This window comes from Carettochelys insculpta, chromosome 8, assembly GCF_033958435.1.
Source record: "Carettochelys insculpta isolate YL-2023 chromosome 8, ASM3395843v1, whole genome shotgun sequence".
NCBI classification, from domain to species: Eukaryota; Metazoa; Chordata; order Testudines; family Carettochelyidae; genus Carettochelys; species Carettochelys insculpta.
Window position 1 is genome coordinate 22,699,310 of NC_134144.1, and position 24,632 is coordinate 22,723,941.

Consider the following 24,632-nt stretch of genomic DNA (forward strand, 5'->3'; position numbering starts at 1 on the left):
GCCAGACATATTTTATAGACTTCTAGCATCAGCATTCTCAGGAGTCAAGCAAAATGCTAGATGCTACAGACCTGTACCTTTTAAAAGAAAGTTTCAATGCATGCATTCTTCCTTAGCTTCCTTGTTCACAAATTCCACAGATAAGCAAAAGAACTAAGGGAGAAAATAAGTGTCTGATTGTGCATTGTTTTCACATCGAACAGTCACATGAGCATTACTGGGAGATGGATGCATGGTATATACAGAATTGGATCCTAAATCCTCTGTATTTAAAAGTTGATTACAAGTACAGACTTGTAGAGGTATGGGCAGTGACACAGTCATTTCTATCTCCAAATATTCCTGCTCTAGTTCCATACAGAATCTGCTTAGGCTTTCAAGACTGGAGTATAAAACATTCTAAAAGAGTCTACAAAAAGGGGGCTATAAATTTACACTGAAAACAGAAAATACAGTCAAGCTATTTTGAATAAACAACTTGCACTTTGAGGAGAACCATAAAATTCAAAGATAGCCTGTTATCTACTGGTAAAGACGAGAGAAAACAGATTGGCACTGAATCTGCTACTTGTGATCTTATTTAAACGTTTATCACAAAAATATCCAAAATACAATACACCATCTAATACTAGCCCTTAGACTACACTAGGTTGGGCTTAATTGTGTTACACCAATGCCCTCCTTATGCTGTGTTACACAAAAGTATGCAGGGGTTCAAAGGTGAGAGGGGAAAAATGTATTTGCATTTTCAGAGAGAGTTAAACTGAATTCAGCATAACAGAATAAGGATCTGTATCTGTGAAGTGTGATGTGAACAGAATGTATGTGAGAGTCAATGTACATTCAATATTTAAAGCATGTGTGTCATATTTTACTGTTTCACTAGGAACAGGTTACAGCTCTCAAACCCAGTACTCTCTCATCCAGCAACATCCGTCACCCAGCATGACCACGGATGTTGCCAGATGACAGAGTAACCAGCAGTAGGAGTCCCAGCAGCGCTGGGAGCTAGAGGCCCTGCCTGCTCCACAGCTGCCAGCTGGGAGGCTGCTTCACATCCAGGATCCTGAGTCTCTCTTGCTCTGCAGTAGGGGGATGGAAGGTTGCCGTGGCCCTGGGAACTGGAGCCCCACCAGCAGCAGGGCCAGGAGTTGGAGCCCCCACCTGCCCCATGGGACTGGGGGCCAGGAGGCTGCCATGGGGCGAGGAATTGGAGCTCTTGCCTGCCCCACAGCAGCATGGAGCCAGGAGCCTCAGCTCCTGTTTGCCCCACAGCAGCAGGGGCCTGGAGGCTGCCTCCATGCCAGGAGTTGGAGGCCCTGCTTGCCCCACAGTAGCAGGGGCATGATGCTAAAAGAGCACCTGAAACCAGAGCCTCCTAGCAGCAGTGGCCCTGCCTGACCCGCAGCAGCAGGAGCCGGGACACTGCCACAGAGCAGGAGTTGGAGCCCCCACCTGCCTTATGGTGAGGGGTGAGCATGGCTGGCTGGAGCCCTGAAGCAGCCCCTGGGTGTCTGGGCTGGGGCCAGAGCAAAGAAGGGCCAGCAGCCCCTGAGCATAGCCCTGCACCTTCCCTTACCCGGCAAATTCTCTTGTTTGGAACCTGGCAGTTCCCAATACGTCTTTCCCTATTTTTCATATAATTAAACAAGTCAGAGGTCACAAAACCTGCTAGGTTACTGAGTTTTCTCTCCTCCAATATAGGGTGTCCTAATGTATCTCTGTCCACTATAGTTTCAAACATCCTACATCACAGACTACTCTTAACATATCCGTCTTGCCTTTTTTTTTTTATTTAAATTCATCATGTTCACCTTAAAATGTTTCCCCTAGACCATGGAGCTACAGTAATCTAGCACACATCCGAATACAGAATATACATTTTAATAGTTTAAGGTCAGAACAACTGATGATAATAGTTATGAGCCAAAGTATAACATTTTCACTTGCAATGAGTATTATTTTAACTCCATGTCCAATCAGGAGCACTATAGTAAACCCTCGAAGTCCCAGACCCTGATTTATAGGACTTTGGGAATACTGGACGTCCATCAGCTCCGCCCTCCCCTCCCACAAGGAAATTACTGTAAATGCCACTGACCCACCGGAGCCGCTACTGGAGCTGCTGCAGCTGGAGAAGCCGCCACAGCTGGGGCCGCTGGAGCAGCCCAGAGGGAGGAGCACGTGGCAGCACCAGTGGCAGTGGTCCAGGCTGTGGCGGAGGCTCCAGCCATGGCAGCTCCTCCAGCCCCAGTGGCTCCAGCGGCTCCCACATTTAACAGATTTTCAGGATTAACAGACACCCCTCCCCACTTGCCCATTAAATTAGTCTCTTTACTGTATTTGCAGAGCAAGGTTCCGCCAAACATAAGTAAGTGATGACAGTGGTTCCTGTGGATCCCACAGACCGTACAAATCCCCAGAGATCTGCAGGCTCTTGGGAATGGCTCCACAACCTCTTTCACAATACAGAGGTCAAGCCAGTTCTCACTGCTAGACCCAGGTGATGGAATCTTTCGTACAGAGTACTGGTTGGACATCCCTACTCTGGCACCCACCAGTTAGGTGAGACAGCATCTGTAATGCACAGTCCCACCCACTACAAACTGTTTTGAAATCCACATAATATATGTCAGGAAACTCCACAGCACAAGAAGAACAGAGCCAGGGAGCAACCTCTCTCCACAGAGCTCTCTGAGAGAGACCACGTTAGTGACAGGCACGGACATGGTGGAAGAAGTGGCTCAGTGACTACCCTCTCCGTCCCTGTTTGTGCTACAGTTCTAAATGTCCTACACTGACTCACACACAGTGTTTAACATGGCTGGCTGCCAGCAACATATAAGCCAAAAATTCATTTGCGCTGTATTAGTCACAGACGCTGTCTCCTAGCATTCAAGAGTAATGCATTTGTGTATTACTTTTCATCTCAAAGAACTTTTGAAACTTAAACCAGTATACAGATTGCATACAGGCCTCTGGCATTGCAGCAAGAGATGTGGAAGAATATGAAGCAGAAACATCACCAGAGAAGAGCTCCATTTGTCTTCTTCCTAAACTCTTATTCTAACCGGAAAGTTGGCACAACAGCAATCCTCAGACTGCGATCCATGGATCGCTATCAGTTTGTCAAATACTTACTGGTGCTCTTTGAAATGGTAACTAGCTCCATGGGACTGATTCTCCTCATATCCATCTGCTAAATCACATTCAGAGACTGCTCAAAAACATGAAATGTATTCCTATTACTTATTTGAGCCAGGATATTTAGTAATTGCAAATAAACACAGGGCAGTGTGTATAATCACAGACAGAACGGGAGATGTTCACAACACGTATCTGCTTATTAACATGCCAACACAATGAAAATACAGTAGGGTCTCAACATTCACAAACTTAACATTTGTGAATTCAATTATTTGCGATGGCCGCGAGCAGCCGCATCCCCAGGGCTCCAGGCAGGAGCACCAGCTGCTGCCGCTTTCCCCGGGACTCTGGGCAGGTGCTCGGGCAGCTTGTGCTTCCCCTGGGGCTCCAGCCAGGAGCACCAGCAGCCAGGCTCCAGGAAGGAGCAATATACATGAAATTCAACATTCACGAGGGTTCTCAACACAGAACCCTCCTGTATGTTGAGATCCTCGTGTATATAATAAATCCTAGAGGATAGTAAAAATCCTTCCAAAAAGGATTTACTACTCCCAGACTAACTCCAATAGAACTAAAATGTGTTTTTGTAGTTCTAATTTTCCATCAGCTGAGCCAGTTTTAGAAGGAAATAACATTTCAGTCCAGACTATAAAATCGGCCTCAGCTATAGTATGCTTCACATAATTTCAGAGCAAAGGTTTCAATTCATTTGAACTCTGCTCTTCAACAACTCTTGGATAACACCCACACGATCTAGTAGACAAAAACAACACTCCCAATCCAAATGTTGTTTTAACCTCAATTACTTCACCAGAACATACTAAACAATGTCTTTTTATTTTTGAGAATTGCAGGAAGGCAACTGTCCACAACGAGCCCAGTAATGTCATAACCAGCTTCAAACAACTCACCCCCGAACTCCCACCGATCACTTACTTCTGCCCACTCCTGAGCTTTTGTCATTTCTGCTCCACCCACAAACACATCTCTCTCACTCTTGCAAGCTCTTTGTAATTCAACCCTCATTTCTGCTACTTGTCACTCCTATTTACATCCTCAAGAAGTCTTAGCTAAGAGCTCAGGAAGTAACACTCACTATTAGCCCATGTCATTTCCTTCTTACTTTAACATCTTTTTCCTTTTCTGTTTTGCCAGAGACAGAAATGCATCAATTCAGCAGATATAAGAGAATTACTATCCTATTTAGGGTCTATCACTGTCATCATCTTGGTATCTAATTACCTCCCATTATTATCTTTATGTGCAAACCGATGCCCAGAAAAGCTAAGTGACTTACTTAAACCAGTCAGTAAGCCAGTAACAAAGCTGGGAAGAGCACATAGGACTTCTGTCTCCAAGCTTCCTGCTCTGCTACTATATTACATAGGACTTCATTTCACTATGATGGAACACACCTCACAAATTAATATTTACTGATAGAATCAAATTCTAACAAAGGTAACTGAGGATAATCCCCACTGAAGTCATTGGCATTCCACAACACTTTGTGCTTAGTACCCTAACATTATGCATCTATGAATTCAAGGAAACCTTTTGATGATGATAGATAAATGGGCACACTGTTTTGCATTCTAAGAGCAAAACTTGCAAAAAGGTGCTTAATTATGGTGCTCCTGTAACCCCCACATATAGCTCCCATGTAGTGGCACCTAAACCACTTACACAGAGAAGGACTGAGTCTCCACTACAGCCTTAGCTAAGCACTTTTAGCTCAAACTGTAGAAGCTCATGCACTAATCTCCAGACATCCCAGGCTGGAGTGCACCTGTGGACAGTTACACACTCTCATTGAATAGTGACAGCATCATCTTTTCATCAAATATACCAGGTCAACTTTTTTCCCCATACAGCTTAATGAACAGGACTTTGAGGATACATCTACACAGTGGGAGCTATTTCAGGATACTGCAGTTCTCTGAAATAGCTGTTCACATCTATGCAATGTTTGAGATAATGGGTGCACTTTTCTGCCATCCCTGTACACCTCATTGAATGAGTAGTGCTGGGCTGCCTTGAATCAGGGCTTTATTTGGGCGCATGGAGCTTTTTAGACAGCTTCAGTCAAAATAGCCTATTTTGAAATGTACTTGAAATAAGCTACACAATTTGCACTATGCTTATTTTGAGGCTAGGGCACCATGTGGACATAGCCTAATTAAGACACCACTCAGAAGAGTTGGCTTCAGACTTTGGATAGTTATCAAAACTAAAGCACAATACTCCCTACACAAGGAAAGAACTGAAAATACCAGTAACACTTCAAGACTATGTCTACACTTGCTCCCAACTTCAAAAGGGGTGTGGTAATCAGGGTCAGGGGAGACTACTAATGAAGTGCTGTGGTGAATATGCAGCACTTCATTAGGCTAATCTTCCCATGCAGCATCTTTAAAGCATCTAACTGCTGAGTGCCGGCATGCATGTAGCCGCGGGCACTTCGAAGTGTTCATGCTACTTCGATGTCCCTTTACTCCTCAAGTTTTTGAGGAGTAAAGGGACTTCGAAGTAGCACGGGCTCTTTGAAGTGCCTGCAGCTACATGCATGCCGGCACTCAGAAGTCTGACGCTTCGAAGTTGCCGTAGGGGAAAATTAGACTAGTGAAATGCTGCCTATTCACCGCAGCGCTTCATTAGTAATCTCCCATCACTCTGATTAACATGCCCTCTTCGAAGTTGGGGGCAAGTGTAGACAAGCCCCAGGTGACATAAGAAGGGATCTATTAAGCCTTCAGTTTTGATAGTATTGCTGCCCTACACCTGAATTGTCATCATTAGCATTAATCCAGCAGCATCTTCAGTGCTGTAATTAGTAAGCAGAAGTCACGTAAAAACTTATCCAAGCTGCTTACAAATTTACCCTTTTAAGACTTGTTGGTCCCACAGCGAGGAAAATGGTTATTATCTGATATAAAAATAGGCGAACAACTTCAGGGCATTTAAAATATATATTGTTTCTGTCTGACATAAATCAAATTAACAACCACACCACTCGATCAGCCAGCAGATGCTTGATTTTTAAAAAACACATTTATAACAATTCTGTGATTAATTAGTCCTCTTTTTCACGTCTATTGTCCCTAAACCAGACACGTGGGTTGTTGTTTAAAGATCTCCGCTCAGCCCAGTACAATGCAGATGTAAGTTCTGTAACTTTCAGCCACTGCTGGTTTTAAGTCCTGTAATTTTCTGTAAGCTTTGTAACAGTAACTTTGCTGTGTACATGTAGCTTTGTTCTGTATCATTGCATTTTATTTAAAGAGCTTTGTTCTGTAGCAGCTGCTGGCCTATACTGAATGTTATAAACTAGTAAGAAATCGTTTACATAAGTCTTGTAAGAAATCCTGGCTACTCCTTTTGTAAAAAAAGTTTCTTGCTTTGTGTGAGTGAGAAAAGTGTGAATGTGGGTATGTGTGGAACAGAATCAGTCCCTGAAGGAGGCCTGTCTGGACCGCCAGCTGCCAGCAGCAACTGGATAGCCAGAGAATAGCAGCAGCTGAGCCTAGAAAAAGAATCTGGACCCACCAACAGAAGATCAAAGTCCCATCTGCTGTTTGCATCCTTCCCTACAGCACCCTGGGGCCATGGGACAGTACAATTGCTATTGGATTGTAACAGATAAAAGATAGAGGCAATGCTATAGGAGTTTCTTTTTTCTGCTTCTTGCCATCATCTCCCTGCATGAATTAGTCTCAGCTGAGGGTGGAGAGGGGAAGAGGAGGACCAGGGCCTTTGGCCCTGGTCCCCTTCCCCTCTCCTCAGGATGTAAAGTGCTGACTGCTCCCGAGTACTACAGCTGACTAAGACAGCAAGTTGACAAGGGAATCATACAATCAGCTCACTTTCTTGGATTCATGACTGCAGACAGACAGACTGGACCCACTATGCCTGGGCTTCTTCCACGGTTCCTGTGCAACTCTTCACCTGCTTAAGTTCCTCTGTGGGAGCACATGAGGGTATGAGTTTGTGTGGGTGTATGTCTGAGAGCTAGCTCCTTTTCCTTTAGGCCAACAGGGACATTTAACAGAATACATATGAGTGTAACCTCAGGTGGGCCTCTAGCGTAAAACTAAGGTAACAAGTATTCTGGAGTTTGAGGCTATATCTGACAGGCCAGATCTGTTCGTTTCACCGCTTTTATTTTCATAGTCCACAAGTGGACAATTGCAGCACCATACTGTAAGCCCAAGAGAACATTTACAAAGTTGAAATGGGGTAGATAATAGAAATATTGGTATTGCAGGCATAGTAACTGTTACTATTATCAAGAACATTATGACACAAAAGTGTGCAATCAGAGTGGTGGATATCTCCTTTATGACAAACAAATATTACAGGAAAGAACAAGAGTTAGTTTTCCCTTTCTATCAACTATTGCTGGGAAATACATGGTATAAGCATTAATTCTTGAGAAGGGTGAAAAAAAAATTGAAACACAATGTAGTTTTAATCCCTCTGAGCAAAAGGAAATTTCAGTGGCCTTTGAGATCCACAGAAAAGGTAAAATAGGGGTAACTTTCCTCACATAGGAAAACACCAGACCTACAGTCTAACTGATATTTGAACTTGAGCCCAGGGAAAATAAGAGAAAATAGACTGTTGTAGTGAAATCTGTTCTCTTTAGGTGTTTGCAAATTTTACTCATCCCTTCACACACACACCCTCCTGAGCATTAGGGAAAAAAGTCTAAAAACATGACATGGTTGCATCTGAAAACTCAGAAGCCACAAAGCATATAATGAGAAGTCAGAAGCCACGTTTTTTTTTTTTAAATATCTCATGATTTTAAGCCAATCAGTCTCAGTTTTGGAGGCCTTGTCTTGTGCCTTTGGAATTAACAATCTTGCCCTGCCTGAGAGTTAAAATAATTTTCTTCCTTATCACTGGCCTTTCTACCAGAGTATTAAAACCATTCAAATTGCCTGCTGTCTAGATGACTCCCTGTCAAATTACCCAGTTCTGCTGACTGGTGAGACAACCCACAACTGGCACAGTAATGAGGATGTCAGGATATGCCAATTTGGCATATTCACCACCTGGGGAAGAGAAATTCAGATCATCATTTTGCTTTGTAAGTCCAATTATTCAGTTGATCTGCTGACACTAGCAATATAGCAACTGCCACATTGCTGCAAGCAAACCAACTGAGGGTAAGGTGACATGGACTGGGAGAGAGGTCCTCATCACAAACACCCACAAATATTGGGGGAGGGGGAAAATAGGTAGTCATCACATGCAGGTCTCTATCTCTCTCATAAACAGACACAAACACAATATTCAAATTCAGCACACAGGATTCCACCTCATCTCCCTCCATCCAGTGAAATGTGCTGCTTCAACCAGTAAGAACACCCAAGCCAACCACCACCCATGCACAAGATTTTATTATCAGATTATACATTTTATTTACTACTTTGTTTGTTGATGCCCATATAATCTCTGGAGTTAGCTTGTCTACTTGTTTCAGTAAAAAAAATGCCCCTTGAAACAACAAGCATTATTTACACATTGTTGGAACATATAGCAACAAAGGAAAGAACAAGGTCCAAATTCTCACCTACCTTTAGCAGGTTGGGAGGGCACTGACTGGCATTCAGAGAGACCTGGGTTCTATTCCTAGCTCTGCAACCCATGGGCTGCTCATTTCAACTCTCTACACTTCTCCCTTCTCATCTGTATAAAGGGGATAATGACTCTCACTTTCCTTTGTAAATGCTTTAAGATCTCCAGACAAAAACCATATAAGAGCTAAACTGAATAGTGATTAAATCAAAACAAAGAACGAAGCAGTAGCTTTTGGTACCAAACAAGTGACAGGTATTTTGAAAAGTAATTTGTAAGGAAGGTACAATGGGAGAAAAGAACATTTAATTTTAACACCCAAAAATAAATGCAAGTGCACAGGCAGAATACGCCAGGGCAGAATACCCCACTTCCATTCCAACATGTCTCTTTCACTAGCCATTTATTTATTTATTTTAAGATATTTACTAAGAGAATGAATTGTATTGTGGTAATAACCCAGTCAGGAATAAGATGGTAACACAATGACAAGTCAGTTCCAGCCTAAAGGATACACAATCTACTCACTGAATGCACACAGACTGTACCCAAAATAACCCTATATTTTGTATGCACAAACTGAGGTATACACTCCAAGCCCCCTTTGGATTCATAAATTGGTTTGTGTCAGCAAACTAGCCAGAGAGGCAAGCAATTATTTGCCCGTAAAAATGTTAATTTATAAAAACTAACAGTAGCATGTACAGAACCTGTAGCCAGAAAGCAGCTAAAAATTTATTTCCATGTATTTTCTAATAGGCTTCATAGAGACAAAGTAAAGAGAAGTTAACATAGTTCTCTGTGATAGCTGATGCTTAGTGCCAGACAGACAGGAAGGGAATGAGAAATCCTTCAGCATCTGAAGTATGAAGAAACAAAAAACAGAAACAGTGTTTGACTGGCCAGAATCTTTTTAATCAATCTGCAGACTTTAAAAAGACTAATCTACAGCCATCAGCCCAAAAAACACTTTAATGAATTAAGTTCATTTAAACAAATCATAGCACAAGGTAAGACTAATCATTAACAGAACAATACAGCAGTCCATATAAAATGTGAATGCTATGAAATATTCTGCATATGCTAATATTGCACACAGTGCCCTGTGAGAATTTCTAAACAATGTGACAAATTGCATTAAGTGTCGGGGGTAGCCGTGTTAGTCTGTACCTGCAAATTGGCTCACAACTCAGGTTGTTGCCCTGGGGCAGACAGAGGTCTCCAGTGAGAGCACAGCTGCCCTGGGGTCCCAGCTACCTGATCCCAGCACAGTGACTGCCTGGGTTCCCCATCCATACTGGAAGTCTTGCTTTCCTCCCAGCTTCTTGCTCTCAGCTGCTTCCCAGACTCCCCACTAAGCTGGAACTGTCTGAGCATGGCTGCTGTGAGTGGAAACAACAGCAGAATGAAACAGACAAGAATGCCAATTTCACTACTGGTAGGCTCTCCACGGTGAAACTGAGCCCAGGTATATCTGACAGCTGGGGCTGTCATCCCAGGGCAACTGGGAACTCCATCTGTGAGCCCCATTTAGCCGTCAGTGCTCCAATACCACACTTCAGTTGGTGCAAGCACTACTGGTGAGGATGCACTCCATCTGCAGTAGAAGGGTAGCTGTGGACACCCAAAGCTAGTGAAATTACTGCACTGGCTAAATTGTGGCTACATCTATAGAATGAAATAAAGTCAAATTTATTAAAGTCGACTTTGTGCACTAGATTTTGTAAAGTTGAAGCTGAGTGTCTGCACAAAGTTGACTTAGTGCGTCCCCACTTAATTGCCAAAGTTCGACTCTTGCAGCAGTGAATTGTGGGCACCTATGCCACATTTCCTCCAGCACTCATGCATTTTGGGGTTTTTTGCCAGTTCATTACAGGAAAAAATGCCCCAAAAGCAGTTGTAGGTGTCTGATGTCATCTTCCCAGAGTGCATTGCCATCATTCCCCTGCCACTGAAACAACTGGCCATTTTTCAGAAGTCTCTTTCCCCAATGAGAGAAATTGTTTGAATCATCTGCATTAAGGAAAGAGGCACTTTTTCTTTATTTCTAAAATGGAAAATCAACGTTACAGAAAGAGGCAGCATTGTCTGCACTGCCCAAGCCACCACATGGCGTGGTGGTATAGGGACCAGCCTTGTCAGGGGGCAGAAATTCTAGCCCACCAGACACATGGCTCTTTGTGGGGGCCAACCCACATAAAATGTGCTAGCCTCATGTTGGGGGGAGTGGGATAGCCCACCAGGCACATAGCGCCTTGGGGGAGCACCTCCATAAAATGTGAAGCTCAGCAAACAAAACAAAAAGCAGTCAAGTAGCACTTTAAAGACTAGCAAAATGGTTTATTAGGTGAGCTTTTGTGGGACAGACCCACAGTGGGTCTGTCCCACGAAAGCTCACCTAATAAACCATTTTGCTAGTCTTTAAAGTGCTACTTGACTGCTTTTTGTTTTGATAGTGTATAGACTAGCACGGCTTCCTCTTTGTTACTTCTCAGAAAACAAGTTTCTCACAGGGAAGTAACCTTTACTTTGCAATCGCTTTATGATTTTGTTATTTTCAAGTTGGAAGTGCAACTTTATCCATTATAGAGATGGTCCTCTGTGGCAATCCATAAAGGGCATGGAGTAATTAACAACCAGAAGGAAGATATATGGATCCATAAAAGGGAGAGAGAGTCAGCTGAGGCTGAGGGAAAAGCCTGCAAGCACTGAAATCCCACACAGGACAGGGCACGCCGCAGTCTGCACAGCATGGCAGCCACATGGTGTGGTGGGGTTTGAGTTTCACCCAGCACTGCTGAGCATCCCTGGTGTTTATACAGCATAGATTTATACACCCACACAGAAATGAAATCCTGGATCTCCTGATGGCTCCATCCTGCGGCTCTTCTGTGACCCCGAGAAATCCTGGCTACATGCAGTAGCCATGCTGGCCAGAAAGAAAATTAATTCAAACTGCTGGGCTTCCTGTTTCCTACTTCCTGCGCACCTGGAGAGCAGCGGAAGTGAAAGCAGACAGAACACGCACATTTGGGGCATTGTGGGACACCTCTGTAGGGCAATAAAATTGATTTAAAGTAAAACTGTTTCCACACTAGCACTAATTTTACCTTGTAAATTCAAAACTGGCATTACACCGCATCTGAAGGGTGCAGCGAGAAAGTCAACCATAGCACTCCTTAAAAATCAACCTAATGCAGTGAAGACAGTCGCTTTGTAAAATCGTTAAGTGCCTTAAAATTGACTTTATGCTCTAGTGCAGACATTGCCCAAGTTGACCTAATTTTGACATGTACGTGGGCCCTTTGAGGTACACAGAGCTCTTCTCTAGGTATGGGGGAGGAAGTAAAGGGTTAAAGCTAAATGCAAGATGGGACACGTTGTTAAGCACAAAGGGCAATGCATGTAGGTGGCAGTCATTTGAAGTGGGCAATTGGGGCTAGGCTGTTCCACATGAAGGTTTTGGAGTGGACAATGTAGAATAGCTCGCAGCATGGTGAGCCACAAATTGCTGTAAGGAGCCGTAGATCCAGACTCCCTGTGAAGTCCATGGATTTTGGTGTCTAGCAGACTAACATATTTAAGTTTCCAGGCTTGCCTTTTGATGACATTGTGCAAATGTCTTCTTTATTGGCAAACAATGAAAGATCACATTTGTGGAGATCCTTTTGTGAAAAAAGCTTGTCCAAGAATAATATCTATATTGTCTTTTATCATCATATCTTTACATAATAAATGTTTGGGTACTGTTGTTAATGTAAATTCTGGAAAACATGTAAGTGGCTTTAGGGGCAGAGCTGCAAGTGAAGTGTAACATACAACTTTCAGTGAAGTCCATGGAAATGAAAGCAGGTAAATGAAGGCATCTTTGAACTCTTTAGAAGTAAGCAGGTAAGACACTAATTGAGAGGATATTTGTGGGTGAAAATGATACAAGTGTTGAGAAGTATACACTTCATAAAGCTGTTAAAAGTAAGAGGATCTACTGTACTTACTGTCAGCTGCATATGGTAATTCATGCTGTCAACATCAAGTTATCTGGACAAACCACTGTACAGCTAAATTATAAAAATTCAGTGGTATGAATTTTGAAATGGTTAGTGCATGTCATGGAGAAAATCAAGTGAATGCAAGAAATCTTCTGGCATGTTTTAGATATAAGAAGGGTACCAATGGACGGACAGATTTCAAGAGAAAAGGCAAGAGAAACAAAGATCTGGGATGACAGAACTTTAGTGCTACAGAAACATTATTTTAATATTTGTTTAATTAGGCAGTGACTTCGCTAACCAATGAGTTCTAAATTAAGACACAATAAAGATACCAAAAGTTTAAAAAAACAAAAAAAATCTGTGCAGGAGAAAGAATTTTCTTATGTAAAATATAAGCTTTCTTTTTAGTGCTATAGGCTTATCTCTGTATATCACTACCAATTAAAAACAGGTTCTTTATTTAGAAATTTAAGCAATTTCAAAGATTCAGAGGTTTACTAAAACATTAATAAAAGTCATTCTGCTGGGCATTTTTCACTATATGTTGCTATTCAGCAGACTCAGCTAACCTCACTATCAAATATATTGAACTAAACACCAACTAGAAGAGCTTTATGAATTAGCATAAGAAATATTACCAGATTTTACAAGGAAAAAACAGATTACATATGTGCACGGGTTTGAGAGAGGTACTCGCATGAAAAAGACAGACAGTTTCCATAAGTCTTAACAAATTGCTGGAAACCAAGATGCACTGGCCCCATGAAAAGAGCATGGAATGAAATCCTTATTGTGAGTGAGACGTGTTTTTCCAGGATTGATACACCTATGCCACAATATTTCATGGTGCAAACAATCTATATCTAGATCTATATTGAGGGGACAGAGAGAGGAGCAATGCAATACTGAGAGTGACCATGGGGGGCAGCTGCAACACCAAGAGAGAGGCCAGTAGCTCCCCTGCTCTGAACCCAGAGCCTGCCTCCCCCCACACAGCAGGGCCAAAGAGGGAGGCAGCCACCAGACAGCCTGCAGGCCAAGGGAGAGTGTGCTGGAGATCAGTACCAAAGACAAAAGATAGTTTTACTAAACGTCTTCCGCACAGAGCTACATCACTAAAATAAGGCTGCTACAAAATCCCAGGACTGCATTCTTTCATAAGATAACAAGCCTTGTGATACGGGAGAAACGGTAGATGGGTTATGCCTAGACTTCAGTAAAGCATTTGATATAGTCTCACATGATCTTTCTATAAACAAAGTAGGGAAATACAACCTAAACAAGGCTACTAAACCTGTCGGTGCACAACTGGTTGGACAACCATTCCCAGAGAGTAGTTACAAATGGATCACAGTCATGCTGGAAGGATATAACAAGTGGGGTTCCACAGGAATCTATTTTGGAATCAGTTCCATTCACTGCCTTATACAATGATTTAGATAATGGCATGAAGTGTACACGTCTAAAGCTTGCAGATAATGCCAACCTGGGGGGAGTTGCAAGTGCTTTGGAGGATAGGATTATAATTCAAAATGATCTGGACAAAAAAGAGAAATGGTATGAGGTAAATAGGATGAAATTCAATAAGAGCAAATGGAAAATACTAGATTTAGGAAAGAACAATCAGTTTCACACTTGCAAAATATGTTTAAAAAGGAGTACTGCAGAAAAATGTAGGGGTCATAGTAGACAAGAAGCTGAATATGAGTCCACAGTGTAACACTGCAGGAAAGAAAGGAAAAAAAAATTTTTTTAAATAATTCTGGGATGCATTAACAGGGGTGTTATAAACAAGACACATGTAATTCTTCCACTCCTCTCTGCACTGATCAGGCCTCAAATGGAGTATTGTGTCCAGCTGTGGGCACCACATTTCTGGAAAGATGAGAACAAACTGGAGAAAGTTTAGAGAAGAGTAACAAAGATGACTAAAAGTCTAGAAAACATGACCTACATCAGCACTATGCAGCTGGGAGAGCACCACAGGCCACATTGCTGCAGAGGAACGGGGAAGGGGAGAGGAAGGGGAGCTCGCATCTTCGTCAACCATGTGGGGAACCCCAGGAGTTGCCATCGCAGGGACCCTGGGGGATGGAGGGGAGCAGAGAGGACAGGCAGGGACACAGGGGCCAGCACACAGGATTAACGGCCCATGCCTCTCTCCCCTTCCATCTCCACAGCTCCAGCAGCTGCCAGCCAGACCAGTCCCTTCTGCAGCTCAGGGAGCCCAACCTCCAAGGATGAGGGGGTGCGGCCTGGACCCCGACCAGGGTCAGCACAGGGCTGCCACTGGGCCATCTGGTGGTGCCACCATGGCAGGGAGGAGGAGGTGGGGGACCCTGACCACACTGCAGCCCTGTGGGACCTCACTGACATGCTGCAGGAGTAGCTCATGATGGAGTGACAACCCTGGGACCAGGTGGCGGCCAACTTGGGCACCCTGACCCAGGCCGTGACCACCCACCTGGGCCCAGCTGCCACCCCCTCATGAGCCACTCCCACACCTGCTCCTCCTGCCCCCACCCCACCATACCCCCATCACCCATCCGCTCTTCTGCCTCCCCCCTCCTCACTCCCCTCCTGTTCCACTCCCCCTGTGACCCTCCCCCCGCTCCAGCCCACCCCATCTCCCTCTCGCACTGCTTCCCTGCAAGCCCAGCCTTGCTGTCCTGGTCCCAATTCACCTCCCCCCAGATGTCCTCCTGTAGCTGGCCCACATGCTGCTGGCCCAGGCCAGTCATGAGGAGGCCACGTTCCAACCCGCCACTCCATGTGCCAAAACCTGGCAAGGACACAGGGGCTGTGCCCCAGCCGCGCCCCTACCTCCCTGTGCTCCCAGCACTGCCTCAGCCCCAACAAGGACCCCAACACAAGGAGGAGGTAGGGGCAGGCATGGGCAACGGGGCTCCCAGCCATTGACCCTCATTGAGGGGGTAAGGCCCCCCACCCCAACCCTCCGCTTTCCTGGGGCATTATAGGCTGCCCGCCCTGGGCCTCACTGCCCCTGTATATAGTTCCCCTCCAGCCCCCGGTTTGCAGTTCCCCCATTCAATTGTACATAACTCCCTCCACCTCCCCCCCCAGCCTACTGTATGTAGTTCCCATGAGTAGGCAGAAGCATAGACCATTGTACAGTGCCAGTAAACTGTTAATTGTTGTGTTTAACCCTGTGTCCCCTATATATGTGTGGCAGTGCTGGTGGTGGGGATGTATGCATGCAGGGTGGGTGGGTCACTGTGGCCCCCGGGTGAAGGCCTGGTGCAGGGTCTCCTGTACCCACACCCCATCCTGCTGAGCCTGGCGACAAGAGGTGGCAGGGGGCTGCTCCTGTTCCAACAAAACAAACACAACAGCCCCTAGTGGGATCCACACTAGCACATATTTAAAACATCAAGAAAAATTCTTAACCAAAATAAAAAAAGAAATTAAAGGGATCTATTATTATAGCAATTATATCAGGAGCTAGGTTTTAAAATTCAGTATTCTTTAGTTCACTTTAAATAGTGCTTAATAAAAATGCCCTATATTCATGTAACTGCAGAATATTAATGAATATTCTCCAAAAAATGTCTCTCTGAAGAGGAACATTTCCTGTGCTATCAATTGTAGCTAGGGCACTAATCTTTACCACCCATCTCTCTCAGACTGCTCTGGCCTACAGTTTATGTTGTGAAGTCTCACCCCTTTTCTCCCTCTGAATAGGGTAAGGCAAAGGGATCCTTTCAATCAGTGCCTTGTGTGCTCTTCCAACTGCCAAGTGGCATACCTGCAACAGCACAGACTCCGGCTTCCTTCTTAGTATATGTTTTAGATATTTCCATCTACTTTTCTGGATAACTTCAGACGTGAGTGAACACTTACAAATATTGTCTTTTTAATGGAAAATATAAAAATAATTTAATTTAATATCTATTATTATAGGGCATTTGCTTTTGAAGGTGTCTAAATTTCTGTTTGGGTCTTTGGTGGATTTTCTGCTTTGACATCAATATTCAGATGGAAATAACATTTGAGTTAAAAGATTCAAAAAGCTACAACTTAAACACCAAATACTGATGGTCAAACCCTATTAAACATGGTAAAGGCAGCTGCACTGCAAGTTCCTGAAATTATGTTCTCCTGGATAACCCTACTGGCTTTCCTGTTATTGCCACAAGTAAGTAAAACTGAACAAACTGTTGTATTGCTTTGTCTTCTGAAGTCCTTCAGTTAGGGGTTGCTGTGTTTCTGATTAGGTCCATTCAAAAACAACAAGATGGCACCTTAAAAGACCAACAAATGTCATTACCATGACTGATCAGTAAACCCACATTTTATAATTTTAGACGGTCTTTGGATGTTACTCAGTTCAGCTCAGTTTATATTATTGCACTCTGTTTTATCTCAGAAGTCTACTCAAAAACCTTCTTAGAGCATTTCGGCTTTCTCCTCAGACTTTCTTTGCGTTAATTTAAGGTTTTTGAAAGCATACACTGATATGTTTGAACAGCACAACCTGGCTTTGATAAAAGCTGCATGACTCTGTCTTACTGCTTTTTTCCAGTCTTTTTAAAACACCAAAACTACATGTTCATGTGGATGAAAAGCTATTTTCAAAGTAAAGCCACCATCTATATCTACATCTTGAATTATGTATTTCAACTGTTGTACTAAAATACAGAACAGATGTTCTATTGAACAGAAACTTAGTCCCGAGAAGTCAACCAGATGTACTCTGTATGCATCAATACAGATCTATTTTAGATGCATATACTGAAATATAAATTTAGTTTTCTTTACTGTAAATATTTACCAGAATTCCAAGGTCAGACAGGTCCACTGCAATCATTTTACCTGACCTCCTGTGTAACACAAGCCACATGACTCTCCCAAAATAATTCCTAGACCACAACTTTTAGGGGAAAAATATCCAATCCTGATATTCACAGAAGCTGAGAATTCATCCTTGGTAATTTGTCTAGCTTCAACTTGCAGCTATTGTATTATGTTATCCCTTTCTCCACTAGATTGAAAAGCACACCAATAAAAATATGATATTCCCACTATAGGTACTCACAGACTGATCGAGTCACCCCTTAACCTTCCTCATTAAGCTTTACTAAGATAAATCAACTGAGGTCCTGGAGTTTGACTATAAGGCAGGTTTCCTAATCATTTAATCATTCTCTTAGCTCTTCTCTGAACCCTCTCCAGTTTTTTAGCTTGCAGTTGTGGGCACCAGAACTGGATGGCGTACTCCAGCCCCAGTTGCACCAGTATCAAATACAGAATCAAAATAACTTATTTACTCCTACTCTAGATTCCTGTTTTTATGCATCCAAAGATTGCATTCACCCTTTTGACCACAGCTGATGTTCATCCCCCACGTTCCTCCAATCTTTTTTTCAGAGTCACTACTACTCAGGATAGAGTCCCCCATCCTATAAACAGAGCCTACTGTCTTTGCTCCTCGATGCATACACTTAGCTGTATTAAAATGAATTCTTTCCACTCAGACGATGTCTGAAGTAGAGCATAAAGTCGATTATAAGGGAGTTAGGTCACTACACATATTATTAGGTTGATTTTAAGGAGTCCTAAAGTTGACTTTTATACTCCAGCTTTTTCATTAGGATTAACACCAAACTCAAATTTACAAGGTCACCTTAGTGCTAGTGTAGACACAGTTATTTAATTTGATTGTATTGGCCTCCAGAAGTATCCCACAATGCCCCCAATGTGTCCATTCTGACCATTGCTTTCACCTCCACTGCTCTCCATGTAAGCAGGAAGTAGGAAACAGGAAGTATGCAGCAGCCTGGGCTCTCCAGCTGCCCCCAGCACCATGCAGCTGCCAGGCTCTACAGTTGCCCTCTATACTACATGGCTGCCAGGCTCTGTGGCTGCCCACCACCACTACCATGCGGCTGGGGTCTCCAGCTGCTTCCTACCACCACGTGGCTGCCAGGTCAAAATGAAATGAATCAAAACAACACTAACAAATGAAGCATTTGAATAAAACCAAAAAACAACTTTTCAATAGTTCCAAATTGTAATGGTGTGTGCAGGGGTAGGCTGTGGAAAAGTGGCATGAAAATGCATTTGGCAGTTTGTTTTCAATGGGAGCAGGGAGTGAGGACAATGCACTCTGGGATGATGACGACACCCACAACCACCTGCAGCCATTTTCTTCCCAAAACACACTTGCACAGAAACCCAGAATGCAGTGGGAGTGCAGGAACTGTGGGATAGCTATGCACAATGCACTGCTGACACAATCAAACTTAGTAAAGGTAATGGGTACTTTCTAAACATGGGTGCACACTCACCATCAACTTTATAAAATCTAGTGGCATGAAAAAGCAGTCAAGTAGCACTTTAAAGACTAACAAAATAATATATTAGGCGATGAGCTTTTGTGGGACAGGCCCAATTTTAGTCTTTAAAGTGCTACTTGACTGCTTTTTTTTTAAATATATTGTATACAGTCTAAAACAGATTTCTCTCTTTCACTAGTGGTATAAAGTTGACTTTAATAAGTTCAACTTTACCTTCTAGTGTAGATGCAGCCTTAGTCTCTTCATTGCTGCCCTTGCCACCTAAACAAAAACATCAGTTCTCTATCTCATTACAAACCTCAGCAGAAGTGAAGTTTTCTCCCTTTGGTTATACTTAATTTTTATTTCAATTTTCTTCTGCCACTGCCTTTTAACTTTGTGATTGCTTTTGAATACAGCTTTTATTTTTAATGCATATCATAGAGTAGTAGAATTGGAATGGACCTCAAGAGGTCATCAAGTCCAGTTCCCTGCCCTCGAAACAGGACCATGTACCACCTATATCTTAACAACAGAGAGATAGTCGTGTTAGTCTAACAAAACAAAACAGACAAAACTTGTCTCAGGCAAGACACAATGTCCTCCACCCCTCACCACCATCCTTTAGCCTATGTACTTGATTTGTTAGTTTTTATTGCATTTTCCTTTTTGGAACCCTGCACTCAGAGATGTCAGTCTGTACTGGAAATGCTTTGATCTGTCCCACAAAAGCTCATAACTGAATAAATCATTTTGTTAGTCTTTAAAGTGCTACATTTCTACCATCTATATCATGTTAGATACTCATCCAATCTGTTTTTAATTATCTCCAATATATACTTAAATACACTTCCAGAGAAACTCCATGTGACAGCGAATTATTTTGTGCCATACTGCTCCCGTTTAAATTTGTAAAATAAGCCCTTTCTAGCACAGAAAATGTGTACGTGTTCTTATTAGGGACCTTGGCTTTTCAAAAGGTGGATGTTCCTTTAAAGGGGAGCTGAGGTTTAGCTACTTCTGAGCCCAACCTGATCAGCTAGGTGATCATAAAAGCCAGCAAGTTGCTTAGTGAAAGCAGAGTGCTGCAGGATGCAAAAAGGCACCTGCAAGAGATGTGAAGTGTGGGGGGAGAGCTCCAGGAAGCAAGCTGGCTCCCAAAGCAGGCCCCACAGCAAGCTGACTCTCAACAAAACGGCCATCAGAGCCAAAACTTTGTAAGGAACCAAAAAAAAAAAAGCCCTGGAAGATGAGCCCTGGTAACAGGAAAATGGATGATTGATGAATTTGTATTATTTGCAGTAAGTAAAACTGAAGCCCTGAGAAAAGAGCACGAACCAGACTCTGGGCCAGGTGGAGACAGACCAGCAGCCTATGCTGCTTAAAAACATTAGTAACAATGCTGTTAAACATTTGTGTGTGTTTTTTTTTTCTGAATCACATCATGAACACATACTACTGTCACCTGCAACTTCTCCTGCTCCATACTTACTATACTTGATATCACTGAGCCTGCTTGTGTGTCTCATTACACTTTGATACCATTAATGTTGCAGGTCTTCCTCAAGGCAAGCTGAAAACTAAGGAGTTCTGCAATTACTTCATATATGGAAAATTTTAATTAAAAAAAACTTGCTACCCCTCCCAGCTTGATAATGTCTACAGACTTTTTAAGTGTGTCCTCTGTGCTGTTTTGTGAACTATTGATGAGGATACTGAAGAGAACCAGACCAAGAACTGTGTACCGTGTTAGCTATGTCCTTCCAGCATGCCTGTGAACCATTGATAACTACTCTCTGGAAATGGTATTCCAACCACTTTTGTACCCATCTTAGAGTAGCTCTATCTAGGTAGCATTTCTGAAACTTATTTATAAGAAGGTCGTGAAAGACAGAGTCAAAAGCTTTACTGAAGTCAACCTGTATCACATCTACCACTCCCCTCCACGTCCACAAGGCTTGTTACCCTGTGAAAGAAAGCTATCAGATTGATTAGTTTGATATGATTTATACTTGATAAACCCATGCTGTTACTTCTGTTATCTTCCAGATGTTTGTAAATGGGTTGCTTAAACTGTTGCAAATTGATTTGAAGAATGAGCACTAATATTTCATTGCAACAAAAATAAAACAATAGACAGAAAAAGATGGCCTAGAATACTATAAAACAAATCCACAGCACGTGTCATTCCTTTCTTTTTTGCATTTGTGTCAGAAATAGGTTCATGCATTTTCTCCCCTATGAATGAGATGTGAAAACTGCAATGTAGCTGGGAAACAATACTACAATATGTTATATTGCTTTGTATTTATACAGGCTACATTTTTTTAAATAAATTCACCACTAAATCACTATAAAAGCTGGTACCTTAATAATAAAAGAGCCGAATTGCCAGCCCATTAAAGGCCAATCCAGTCTCAAAATATAGATTATTAGAAGAATGGGAAATGAAACAAAATACATTTCTTCTTGTCACATTAAAGGCTACAGTCACATAGTTCTTTCTCAAATGCTAATGAAAGAAACAATTCAAAAAGTCTAAAAACTAAAAGCAGAAAGCATATGAGCACACAAGTGGCAAGCATGCATTAAAAGTATAGTGACCTGAAGTCCAAGTGAAGAACATCCACTAAGCAGGAAGGTAATTAACTGATAAAATATTTCAAAGAGCTTATTTCTGAAACACAAGATTTCAGGGGAAAAAAAAAAATTGATACAGAACCTCTCCACTCCCAGTGGTCAAGAGCTAATTACAAAGCACAAAGCTAGGAACACTATAATAGAGCCAACGTTTAAAATCAGAAGGGAACATTAAATCGTCTAGTCCCACAGAGTCCAATAGGTTCCCAACTTCCCACATGTGGTGAACGGGACTCCACGGTGTGATGATTGGCTCTGGAGCCGCATATGGCTCTTGGAGCCTTTAAATGCAGCTCCTCCAAGCCATACACGTGGGTGCTTCCACCCGCTCCACACATGCGCCCCACCGCTTCATGGGACAAATGCATGGTGGCAGCTCAGGCCATGGCTCAGGACCCCATGCAGTTCCTGCCAATGCAGCCATGGCACAGGTGCTGCACAGCGCCTTCAGTTCCTGAGGCAGTGGCGGTTCCAGTGAGTGCATTCAGTTTGCAACGGGGGTCTGGGGGTGACTGGCTTTGGGAGAGAGCATTTATTTAGAGCCAGGGGGTGACTAGCTCTGGGGGAAGGAATTGTGGGGGGGAAACCGTGGTGAACACAGAAAGACTACAACCACAAGTCTGGCGATCCTTCAATTACTACTGGACACCACAGATCTAGTCTGACCTCCCAATAGTATAAGTTTCAGTAAAGCATATTTTTTATAAAGGCTTTCAGTCTTTAGTTGCCCCACTGACAGCTACACAATGCCTCACTTCACTTGTTCTAGTGGTTAATCACTCTCACAGTTAAAAATCTGTGCCTAATTTCTCATTTGAATTTATCCTGCTTCAGCTTTCAGTCATCGGTTCTTTCCGTGCCTTTCGCCACTACAGGGAAGAGCCCTTCAGTAGTTTGCATTTCATAATCATCAAAATACTTATATAACAATTAAATCATCTCTCAGTCTTCTTTCAGATAAGCTAAACATATTGAATGTGAGTTTTTTCAGTATGCCATTTTCTCAATCACTAATATTCTGCAGGTCTTTTCTGCACCCTCTCCAGTTTTTTAACATCCCTTCAAAAATGATGACACCTGATATAGATGCATTATTGCACCATTGGCCTATACAGAGATAAAATTGCCTCTCCCCCCATGCCTCCTCACTCCAGTTTATACATTCAGGGATCACATAAGCCCTTTTTGCTACAGCATCACACTGGGATCTCAAGTTCAGTTGCTTGTACACCTTGACCACTAAATCTTATTCACTGCTTCCTGAATAGTCACCCCATTCTGTTGGCATGTGCATTCCAGTGTCCTTTAAATTTGTATATGGGTACAGTAAAGCACAATTTGCTGCAACAGGCCCTGGTTATCAAGCAATCCGCAATTTTATTGAATAATAATATTAGGTATGTTTGACAAAATCTAATTTTCCACAAAGTCACACACTATTCTTAGAATCATAGAATCCTGGGGCTGGAAGGGAACTTAGGAGGTCATCAAGTCCAGCCCCCTGCCTAAAGCAGGATCAACCCTAACTAAACTATCCCAGCCAGGACATTGTCGAGCCGAGACTTAAAAACCTGTAGGGATGGAGATTCCACCACCTCTTTAGGTAAAGCATTCCAGTGCTTCACCAGCCTCCTGGTGAGACAGTTTTTCCTAATGTTCAACCTGCGCCTCTCCCGTTGTAACTTCAGACCATTGCTCTTTGTCCTGCCATCAGTTACTACTGAGAACAGCCTCTTTCTATCCTTTTTAAAGCTCCCCTTCAGAAGTTGAAGGCTGCTATCAAATCACCCCTCACTCTTCTGTTCTGCAAACTAAACAAGCTCAAGTCCCTCAGCCTCTCCTCACTTGTCAAGTGCTCCAGCCCCAGACCCCTAATCATTCCGTTGCTCTCTGCTGCACCTGCTCCACATCCTTTCTATAATGGGGGGGCCCAGACCTGAATGTAATACTCCACGAGGCCTCACCACTGCCAAATGGACGGCAATAGCTTCTCTAGATCTTCTCTAGATCTTAAAGCATTCCAATAGGCCATGTGATTTCTTGGCTACAAGGGCACACTCGACTTATATCCAGCCTCTCATCCACTGTATTCTCCAGGTCCTTTTCAGCCACACTGCCACTTAGCCAGGGGGGTCCCCAGCCTGTAACAATGCTTGGGATTCTTCTGTCCCAAGTGCAGGACTCTGCACTTCTCCTTGTTGAACCTCAAATTTATTTTGGCCCAATCCTCCAATTTATCTAGGTCAATCTGAACCCTGTTCCTACCTGCCATTGTATCACCTCTCCCCTATTAATTATATTCCCATCCTTTGATGTTTTATCAATTTAATCCATATTAGCTATTTTCAATATTTTGTCTAGGACTAAAATCAAGTATCTCTGTCCAAGGCTAGCTGCACCTCTCTCCAAGGCTGCCAACTTTCAAGCAACCCTGACTTTAAAAGTACACTGAAATGTAAGATAATCCTATTTCTAAATGAGATGGAAAACATGCAACTCTTCCCCACCCCACCCCCCGCCAAAATATGTATATGATTGGATCCCTTATGGAGCATTCTGTGGGCCCAGTGCACTTCCCTGCAGTCTATACTGTCCCCTTGTGCCACGCCTTTCCCCATACCCTATGTGCCTCCCCATAACCCTGTGGCTTCCCATGTTCTTCTCCCTCTCGTGCCCCCAGTATCTCCCCTCACCCTTGAGCCTCTTTGGGCCTGCTCTTGCCCCCATGCCTGCCTCCTGGCCCTGAGAACCTCCTCTCAGCTGCCACCCTTCCCCCTTCCGCCAAATCTTTCCCTTAACACTATGTGCCTCCCTATGGCCCCACTCTCAAAGAAGATGCCGCAAAGCCACTCTACTCCAGTGCACACAGAGGCAGCACAGGCTAAGTGGAGTACAGTCAAACCGTCTGAGTCAAGCTTTCATTCTGATTGGCTGGAACTAGGGATGGTTGCACTCCAGGAACCAATCAAAAAAAGAA

General features: G+C 43.1%; 1 protein-coding gene across 2 annotated transcripts in view; it reads right to left on the reverse strand.

The window, feature by feature from the left end:
- GULP1 (GULP PTB domain containing engulfment adaptor 1) overlaps nucleotides 1-24,632 on the reverse strand; it is a 345,309-nt gene that overhangs the window by 247,228 nt on the left and 73,449 nt on the right. The window lies entirely within an intron of this gene.